Source organism: Xenopus tropicalis, chromosome 7 (genome assembly GCF_000004195.4).
Source record: "Xenopus tropicalis strain Nigerian chromosome 7, UCB_Xtro_10.0, whole genome shotgun sequence".
Taxonomy (NCBI): domain Eukaryota; kingdom Metazoa; phylum Chordata; class Amphibia; order Anura; family Pipidae; genus Xenopus; species Xenopus tropicalis.
Genome location: NC_030683.2, coordinates 117087868 through 117098566, shown reverse-complemented (window position 1 = coordinate 117098566; position 10699 = coordinate 117087868).

Genomic DNA, 10699 nt, shown 5'->3' with positions numbered 1-10699 from the left:
CAAATAACAATTGTGCTCCGGCTTTAGTGAATGATGTAGGAATGTATAAACAAGGCTTGACATGGATAGCAGAATAATGAATGGTGACACAGCACTATGCAAATCCCACTATAGAAGCACTGGCAGGGGCAGATTGGTAAATCATTTAGGGTGCAGACACACTGGGCTGCTAGTAGCAGCTACTTTTTCCAAGGCTACTAAATGCCAGAAAATACCCTTGCCATAGACAATAGTGAGAATTGCCTCTGCTAAAACACGTAGAGACAGACACACGTAGAGACAGTTATCAGTAAATGGTCAGCATTGTCATTTTTAGTAGCTGTGACAAGTAGCTGCTACTAGTAGCTCTGTGTGTCTTCACCCGAACCCTTAGATTTTTATGTTCAGCAACTTTCCAGATTAGGGTGAAGACATGATAACTGTCTCTACGTGTGTTTTAGCAGAGGAAATTCTCAGTACTGTCTATGGCAGGGTATTTCCTAGCATTTAGTAGCTGTGACACGTAGCTGCTACTAAGTAGCTCCGTGCCCTTAGACTGTAAGCTCTATTGAGCAGGGCCCTCTTTACCTCATGTATCAGTCAGTATTTGTTTGTAATCTGTACTTCTGACATATATGCCCATCTATTGTACAGCAATGTGGAAAATTTGAGCAAGTAAAAAAAAAAAAAAATAATAATAATAGCAGCAGCTTAGTGGTTGCTAGGGACCAATTTACCCTAGGAACCAGGCAGTGGTTTAAATGAGAGACTGGAATATGAATTGGAGAGGCCCTGAATGAACAGATAAGCAATAGAAAATAACGATAAAAGTTGCTAGGAATAGGGGTTCTATAACAAACTAAAACATACTTTACGTGAACTATTACCTTTTTCATAAGAGATCCAAATTAAGTCAATGAATCAGCTTTTACGAGCCAGTCATGCCTCTTATTTTAATAACTTTATTACTACAGAAAGAAAGGTCACATTATTACAAGGATCACGAGGACTCATGTTTGGGTCCCACCCCATAGATTAAAAATCTCTCTGCTAAAAAAAACAGTTGATTTTTGTTGCATTAGAATCGAATGAATTTTGTAACCCTGTTTTAGTCTCGGCTTTGTATTTTTTCTATCACGTGAATATATCAGGCAAGGACCTTCTCATTTTGCTATACATTTCCTAAAAAAAAAAGGGGGCAAAAGCATTGCAATGCTGCAGTTCTGCAATAACCAGAATGACCGCTTGCTCCAACAAGACATGGCCTTATTGCTAAGCAACTGTAGCAGATCTGCAAGCAGATTTAACATTCAGCAGTTTGGTGGAATAAAAAGATTTCAAAGCTGCCTGCAATAAGGTATGGGAATAGAAAAAAAAAGGAACCAGGGTTACAGCAAAACCGGAAACTGCAAAGAGATCACACAACTGTGTGGAAACAAAAATGTTAATTATAATCATACAGTTAACTGTAATAAAAGCCACAGCTAGGGTACACAAGCCAGCAAGGCACATGACATGTGGATGTGAAAGCACACAAAATGATCTAAGCAACCATACTCGCTACCTTTACTTAAAGTGTGTAGTGCAATCTTTCATGTCCCTATCATACAGTACTATACATTCTAAACTGATAAGGATAAGGACTTAAAACAATAAAAAGCCCTGTTGCCCTTTTCCAACCTATTGAGCAGCTTTAAACCTTCTGAATTCCAGGCAAACCCCTTATTCACTGAGCCGCAGTTGTGCCCACTATGCTACAAGTCATAGCAATAGAAAAACCTCCTGCAGAATAGTGAAACGACTGGCATTATTATACCTATGGAAAGCTTATCTGTTATAGCACAGTACCTTATCTTAAATCATAAAAAGCTTTTTCACTCGTCTGCTCTTACCTGTCAGAGTCCCGGTCTGCAGGGAAGACGTAAAGTAGCCACGCTGTTATGAAAGAAGCAAAAGCATGCAAAACTCTTTTTCCCTTGGATCAAGGTGAGCCCCGCACAACAGGTTTGCCGTGTTTGCCTTAATCAGGTGAACGCCTCAGATCTTAACTGCACCGACTATAGAGGAAAGAAAAAAGGAGGTATGAGCCAAGGGAAGGCAAGGAGGTGCTAAGCAGGAGGGGCCACAGCAAGCAAGTCTAACCTGCACATTCTCTCATAGGATCATGGAAGAGGATGGAATTTGAAGGTGGGATCTATATTAAAAGGGACATTTAAGAAGAAGGGAGTTTACGTTTAAATATTCGGAAAGGATTTTTTTTTTACTGTGAGAGCTGTGAAGTTGTGGAATTCCCTCCCTGAACCAGTCGTACGGGCTGATGCATTATATAGCTTTAAGAAGGGGCTGGATGGCTTTTTAGCAAGTGAGGGAATACAGGGGTATGGGAGATAGCTCTCAGTACAAGTGAGGGAATACAGGGGTATGGGAGATCGCTCTCAGTACAAGTGAGGGAATACAGGGGTAGGGGGGATAGCTCTCAGTACAAGTGAGGGAATACAGGGGTAGGGGGGATAGCTCTCAGTACAAGTGAGGGAATACAGGGGTAGGGGGGATAGCTCTCAGTACAAGTGAGGGAATACAGGGGTAGGGGGGATAGCTCTCAGTACAAGTGAGGGAATACAGGGGTAGGGGAGATAGCTCTCAGTACAAGTGAGGGAATACAGGGGTAGGGGAGATAGCTCTCAGTACAAGTGAGGGAATACAGGGGTAGGGGAGATAGCTCTCAGTACAAGTGAGGGAATACAGGGGTAGGGGAGATAGCTCTCAGTACAAGTGAGGGAATACAGGGGTAGGGGAGATAGCTCTCAGTACAAGTGAGGGAATACAGGGGTAGGGGAGATAGCTCTCAGTACAAGTGAGGGAATACAGGGGTAGGGGAGATAGCTCTCAGTACAAGTGAGGGAATACAGGGGTAGGGGAGATAGCTCTCAGTACAAGTGAGGGAATACAGGGGTAGGGGAGATAGCTCTCAGTACAAGTGAGGGAATACAGGGGTAGGGGAGATAGCTCTTAGTACAAGTTGATCCAGGGACTGGTCCGATTGCCATCTTGGAGTCAGGAAGGAATTTTTCCCCTCTGCGGCAAATTAGAGAGGCTTCAGATGGGGTTTTTGCCTTCCTCTGGATCAACTAGTAGTTAGGCAGGTTATATATAGGCATTATGTTTGAACGTGATGGACTTATGTCTTTTTTCAACCTAACTTACTATGTAAGTGCTCTTAAATGGGTAGTACACCTGGCTTGGCACCCCCAGTATCTTTAATTGTACCTTCTAACCTGGGCTGGCGCTCTTTTTGTGAAAAATACACCAGCCCACTGTCATTTTCAGCAGGGTTGGCCGGCTGCCATGTTTCCCCAAGCCAAAGTCAGGCTTCGCATTACAGTACAGAACTTTCTATCTGTCTATTTCAATACTGCACGTGCCTGGGTAGGTAAATAGGGGTAAGCGATTAAAAGTCACCGGGGGTGACACCCAGCTGTGTTCTTTAACAAAGCAATTATTTCAGAAATAAATGTTGCAGGTAACTGAAAGGAAAAGTGTAATAAACACACAGAATACACCTATAAGCACAAGCCATATAATGCTGCAGCAGCAGAGACACAAAGAGTTAAAAAAGTCCTTTTGCTTTGGAATGTGTATCTGACCTTACACCCCTGTTACTCCCTCACAGCCCAAGCTACACGAACACCCTTCAGAGATGCAGTGGAGCAAATCATCCTCCCCACCCTGCTTATTAGGCAGAAACCTGGTCAGCGCGAATTCTCTCACAGGATAGAAACAAGGAAGTCACCCAGCAGCTCTGTGGTTTCCCCTAGAGCAGGGCATCATGGGAGATACGGCTGCCAGGGCCATGCCAGGAGTTAGCTACTGATGGCATCAAAGTTCCACACCCATAATGCACCTAGTCACAGACAGTTATCCTATCAGCGCTGCTCATGCAAAGCACTGGGGGCAGCACTGGTAGCAAGGTGTGAGGTATTTATTATGTTGTGTCCGTCCCCATCTCCCAGTATTATATGCCCCAGAAAAAATGAAATTGCATTTTACCTCATGATTTCAGTTGCTGCACACAGACACTCTTTGCTCAGTGTTTAAGCTGAAACCAGGGCTTGTCGAATTCCTCTCACTCTTCCACAGGAAGTGGTCATAACTGTGAGTGACAAGCACAACACACCAATAGCAGCCCAAGTCCCGCCTTTTTCTCTCTGCTCCCACCAAACTGTGTCACAGTCTGGCAGTGGCGAGTGGAGCTGTCGACTTTCTATAAGTTGTTAACTCCCATTCCCATTAAAGAGTAACCTGTGGCGTGTCCCCTTCGTTGAAGCTGTAGTTTGTGTATTATGCAGGGACATGCTTCCCTGCCATTATATAAGAGGTGGCCCTCCAGCTGTCACAGGATCTGCCTGAAAGCAGTTCTAGTTTGTGTCACTCACAGACCCTGCTCACATGGGTGAACTTTCCATTTTGTTATTATCTAAAAACTTTGGGGGCTGGCATTATCTACTAGGGGTCTGGTAAAAGTGAATTAATTTTCTCAATAGAGGTTTTTGCGTTGTGCGCAACGTTTCCACAGTTTATTTTTCTGTTCCTAATTGCATATTTTTCTTCAAAAAATCAGAAAAAAGGACTAAAACCTGACGAATGTTTGTCAGAAAAAAATGTGATTGACAAAAACAAAACTTTGTGAAAAAAAGATTATGGCTCAAAAAAGGAGTCAGATAAAGAATCCCTATGTGAAAAAACAATGTATGTATGTATGTATGAATGTATATCTCTATTTATAAAGCGCTACGTATGTACGCAGCGCTGTACAGTAGAATAGGTTAATACAACAGGGAGTTATTAAAATAATATAAAGTATAACCATAAATACAAGGTACAGTTGCAATAAGTTAAGAATCAAAAAGACAAGAGGATAGAGGTTCCTTCCCCATAGAGCTTACAATCTATATGGGGGGGTTAAAAGACACAAATAGGCAAAAATAAGTGCTGTAGGTCACAGTGGGTGACACTACAATATAAGTGCCAGTTCCCAAATCACATGCTATGCAAGTGCTCCAAGAGGTAGTCTTAAGTTTAGTTTTAAAAAGACTGAGGGAGGATACTTTCTGGAGGAAAGCAGGGAGGGCACTCCCAATATAAGGGGCAGCAAGGCAGAAAGGTTGGCGGGGAACGGCAGTAGCAGTGGGGGCGCAACCAAAAGATTGCTCTGTGAGGAACGAAGGAGTCGGCCAGGAACGTACGGAGACACAAGGGAAGAGATGTAGTGAGGGGTAGAGGAATAGAGGGCTTTGAAGGATAAGAGAATGCGTTTGTAAGATATTCTTTGTTTAATGGAAAGCCACAATAAGGACTTTAGTGTACAAATCCCATTTAACATAAAAGGGATTTAAAGGAGAACAAAAGGTAAAATCACTGGGGGGGTGCTAGTCATTCTAGTCACTTATAGTGTTGCCACCTGGTTGGTAAAAATTATGCTTTATTAATATGGAAAAAACCAGAGAAGGTGACAACCCTAGTCTCTGAGCTTTTACCTTGTGTTGGTATTCCAACCTTGGTACTATTTGCTGAGCGCTGTGCCTCTTTTTATTCTACAGGAGTCCCTTGTGCCAGTTATAGAAGGATGCTAGGACGGAAACTTTGAGGGTAAAGTTCTTTACTGCTTATGTTCTTGCCAAACCCACAAGGGTCTCCTAGAAGCCTGGAAGGAGATGGCGGCAGAGCTGGTGGGTATTTTTTATATCAGGTATCAGGCAAGCAAAAAAAGTCTTGGGTAGCCTAATAACAGCAAAAAATAAAAATAAATCATACTTGTGATGCACCTTAACTCCCTGCACTCAAGGGAACATACTACAAATGCTCTATGCTTTGGGTTTCAGTGAGATAAAGGCCCATGCCATAGGATCCTGAAAGATAAGAGGATGCAACCTAAAATGCATAGAGATGTTGGCCTTTTACAGCAGGATAGCAATCCTAAACAATATTAATAATAAAATAAATTGCATCCCAGTCACACAAATAAGCCTCTGCAGAGACAACTGTCATGAATTCTGCAGGAACCATAACCCCAGTTACCAGCTATGCGCTCCCAGCCATGGCTAGGCCCAGACAGGATGAACAGTATGCTGCATACCAAGCTATCACTCAGCACCCCCTTACGTTAAACTATAGGGGAGCAGACCCCATGACTGTGGGTAGGGCTCTGGTAGTGATAGATGAGGGAGGGGTTGAAGGTCACCTGTGAGCATGTGTCACGAGTCTGACTAAATCGTGGTTGAGGAAGCCCAAAATAAATGACAAAATTGGATGTGCAAAGTACGTTCTAACGTACTCAGCACGTTCTAACAGCTGTTGTGAGTGCTTGTAAGCAGTTCATTGTTCACCTGGACAGTTAGATTTACAAGGTTGCCACACCTTTGGCAGATGCTTTTATCCCAGCTGGCAGCAATGTCCCAACAAACACAGGCACAGAATGCCATTTTATTATATGCAATGCTCAATAAAAGAACAGTCGGTCACATATTTGGCGCAAGAAAGAGAATATTTCATGGACTGTATAATAGATTGCATATATTTACGCCAGCACAGTGCTGGTATTCTGTTTTACTAGGCAAAGTTCTGCCAAACATTTGAGAATATAGTGACCCCTTAAAGGAAAAGTAACACTACATTTTTTTAAGTGAAAACGCTATTCTACCCTGCACCAATAACTGCCCTATCCTGCAAACCCCTTAGTATCTCCTTAGTTCAATTAACAGGAAGCCAAGTTTTAACAGGTATTTTCTTTTAAAGCATTCAAAATACTAAGGGGTTTGCAGGATAGGGCAGTTATTGGATCAGGGTAGAATAGATTTTTCACTTAAAAAATTTTAGTGTTACTTTTCCTTTAAGTAATGTCAACTTATGAAACATATAGGCACTTTGAACTATTTACTTAAATGAACATTTCTGTGACACTATTTAACAGAATGAGAAAAGGCAGGATTCAGGCAATACAGGTATAGAGGCCCAAAGACTCCAGACAAGCCCAATAAATAATGGCATCTTACAGCAGCCCCTCTGGCTTTTTCCAGAATCTATGGTTTGCCAAATGTCGAGGCCTGACATCCCAACAGTCCTGCTAGTTTCCAGGGAAGTTTTGGACAGTGGATGAAAAAAAAAAACATGGAGTCATGACTGTCTGATACAGGGTGTGGCTAAAGATGGCCATGAACTGACATGGCTGCTAATAGGCATCAGCATATTGGGACCCTACCAATGATATCTGCAAAAATCCTGTTGGACGAGGACCAAGGAATTGTCTGTATGTGTGGAAATACATCATTATTAAGCATACCAAAGAAGCCTTTTCTAGTACAACACAACAATAAGGATTCAGATGATCTATCTATTTATCATTCGTTCAATAGCATTTTAAAAATACAGTTCAATTTTTGTAAAGAAAATATGTGATGTATACAGTACAGCTCCTTTGATTTTTTTTTAAAATCACTAATACAATTACATTTGCTTATTCTCTAATAGCAATAAAAACATGAAAAGACAATCTAGCCTTATATATATATATATTCATATTTAAAAAAAGCCAACCTAAATAATATCCAAGCAATAACATACAAAAGTTATAAAAAGTAAAGTCTTAAATATTTAATTTTTATTTGAACTGTACTTCATTAATTGTACCTCAAATATTTTATTTTTGATTTAACTGTACTTCATTAATGATTTATTACAGGATTTTAGAGAGAGTATAAGCATGGTGTAACTATGCCCAAATGACTGGCAGTATATTTTCCAATGGTAGGTTCATTCATTAGGTAAAAATAAATGACAAATACATATTAGGCATAATTACGTAAGCAAAATCAGGTACAAAATCCCATTTAGTGAAAACAGGAATCATTTTCTTTATGAATACTTACTGCCAACGTCTATATGGAAACCTTGGATATGAGGTTAACCTCCAAATGTTCTTGACAGGTTTACATTAGGGGCATGCTGGAGCTATCTTTAGAACAAATGCTAGTAATACATTACGTAAGGAGAACTCATTATAGCTACTAACAGTGGAAGGAAAGAAATGGACCCTTCCTGGGCTATTTAAATGTTCATGAGCAGACAAGAAAGGTTAGGCAGAATAATAAACATCAACCGTATTACAAAAAAAGCCTTGCACATTGTTATGTAGCCTGCCATTATTAAAAAAAAAGCACACACACAACTCTAGTTTGATGTGATTTATAAAAAAAAATTGGTCAAATTTTGTTTGCATAAACAAAGAGAGTACAAAACAAAAGAGTACACCAATAGCAGTAATTTGACTGAAATTTGGCCAGTAACATTATTATTGTTGCTAAAAAATGATTTCCCAGGCCAGAACATGCAAAAGTATTTTTTTTTCTATTATTCTCATGAGTAGCCATTTTAACAAAATTTCTCCTAGCATAAAAATTTAATGAAAAGGAAATTGACTTACCATAATGACTTACCGGTGAAGTGGTAAAAAAAATAGTAAGTTAATAACACAAAACCTAAGGCTGATGCCACATGTGGCGTTTTTACGCAGTGTATTTTCTCAGCCTAAAAACGCCGCACAAGCCACACAGCCCCTGACTATGGCGTTTTTCAGCCTAGTACTGGTGACGTAGCAAATCCCGTTTCCCATGGTGCTAATAGTGTGAAATAGTAAAAAACGCTGAGTATTTCCGCTAGGTCTGGCATCTGCCTTTGTGCATACATAGGAATAGCTTGCTGTGCAAATACTGGCCTATTTCGGCAAACGCTTGAAAAATCCGTGGTAAGGCGTTTTCTAGCGTATTTACACATTGTGTGGTTTCCTTCGAGTCTTTTCAAGTTATTTCTATGGATGATGATATTGTGCGTTTTTCAGCCGCCGAGAGAATTAGAAAATACGCAGCGTAAAAACACCACGTGTGGCATCAGCCTAAAGACACATTAACATTTTTTTGTCCCAATCTTAACTCATGGATGTTAGTAAATCCACCATACTATGATAAAGATATTGCAGGCAACAAGATCAGATAAAAGATCAGGTAAAGACATTAATTATATCGATTACTGTTTGCATGCAGTACCATTGAGATATATGAGGAAGCTGGCCTGATTGGATCACCTGCATCTCATTTTAAATTCAGTTGGACCAGTACTATGAGTTGCATGGGGTGTGATAGCATTTTAACTGTGCACAGAGTAACAATGCCCCGGGCTGCTTTAGGGTACAAGTATGCCCAGCTCAAAATATTATTGGTGTGCTCCCACTGCCCCAAGAAATATGTGATAGAATAACCCTCGAACACGTGAAGTTCAATATAATAAGGCAGCAGTGAAGAAATGGTCTGCGTATACTGAAGTAGGCATGATCTCCAGGTGCGCCCCCCCCCCGGCCCAACTGCCCTGGTAGCAGATAAATGACTAAATGGTGATGCCACAAGAAAATAGGCAAATAAATTAAAATAACCATACTATAGAGCTCTCCCAGATGATTATAATACAGGGTCTGCATTCTCTGCAGGAGGCTTCTGCAAAAAGTTACCCTGGATGAAAGGTGTGCTAGTGGGCCCCCCTCTGCACTGGGCAAATGCCTCTTTAGCCCATTTATTGAAACAGCCTTGACACTGCCTTATGATCTGCTTGGCAAAAGTCTTTGGAAAGATACAATAACTGGGTACCTAACATTTTGTACCTTTCCTTCCCCTTTTAGTCAGTAGCAGTTTGCTGTGAAGTTTAATATTATTCCATTAGTATTCTAAATAGTATTATATGAGGAATTATTGCCCTTTTACATTGCTTACCTTGAGCCACCATTTTTTGATGTTTTGGCCGCTCACTGGTCTCCTGGTACAGTAAGAAGTGAGGGAGATGAATACACAGCTCTGCTCTTTCATTGGCTGATGTAAGCTAGCATGTATAGGTGCCCTTGGTTTGTGAGCGCAGTGCCTCCAGGGTGATCGGGATAATGCAATAGAACACACTACTAAAAAAATTATATGTTCATTAAAAGGCCTGATATATATTTAGATATAGTTTCCCTTTAAAATGCAAAGCTTGGGAGGCCAATAACCCTTACAATAAATTAGTAGTACTTTTCACAAAGTAAACAAAGTTTAAGTACACTGTAATATGAGTGAGAAGTACCTAATTGGGCTGTCATTCATATCCTTTTACAGGTTTTTAGAAGAGTATTAGAAACAATACAGCAGGGATGCCTACAAGCCAAAGCAAGAATAGATGAGAAACAGGTTTAATGAACTTGCGTTTAATTTCCTAAAGCTAATAAATAATTAGAATGACACAGTGTAGGTTAGCATTATACAGTGAGCACTTTCACGTGACTTAATATTCTCTTAAGGGCTATATTTTATTATTTTGTAAAACTAATTTTTGGAGAGCCTACGAGCCAATGTCTAGCTAGCATTTTATTGTTACAGACAAACAGACAAATCCATCAGACTATGCGGCATTTTCTCACCACTGTACAGTGCGGTATTAACAAATGGTTTCTATATATGCAACTGAAAGCAGATCTTACATTGTTATGTACTTTTTGGATTAAAAAGAACGAGTACATGATAAGCCTGTACATGTTACCTAACAGGATTAAGGTCATTTTAGGCAACTAGAGAAAGTTACTCTTCCTACTTGCATACTTGTGTAAACACATAAACATTATGGAAACTTATACAAACAAAAGTAGATATTT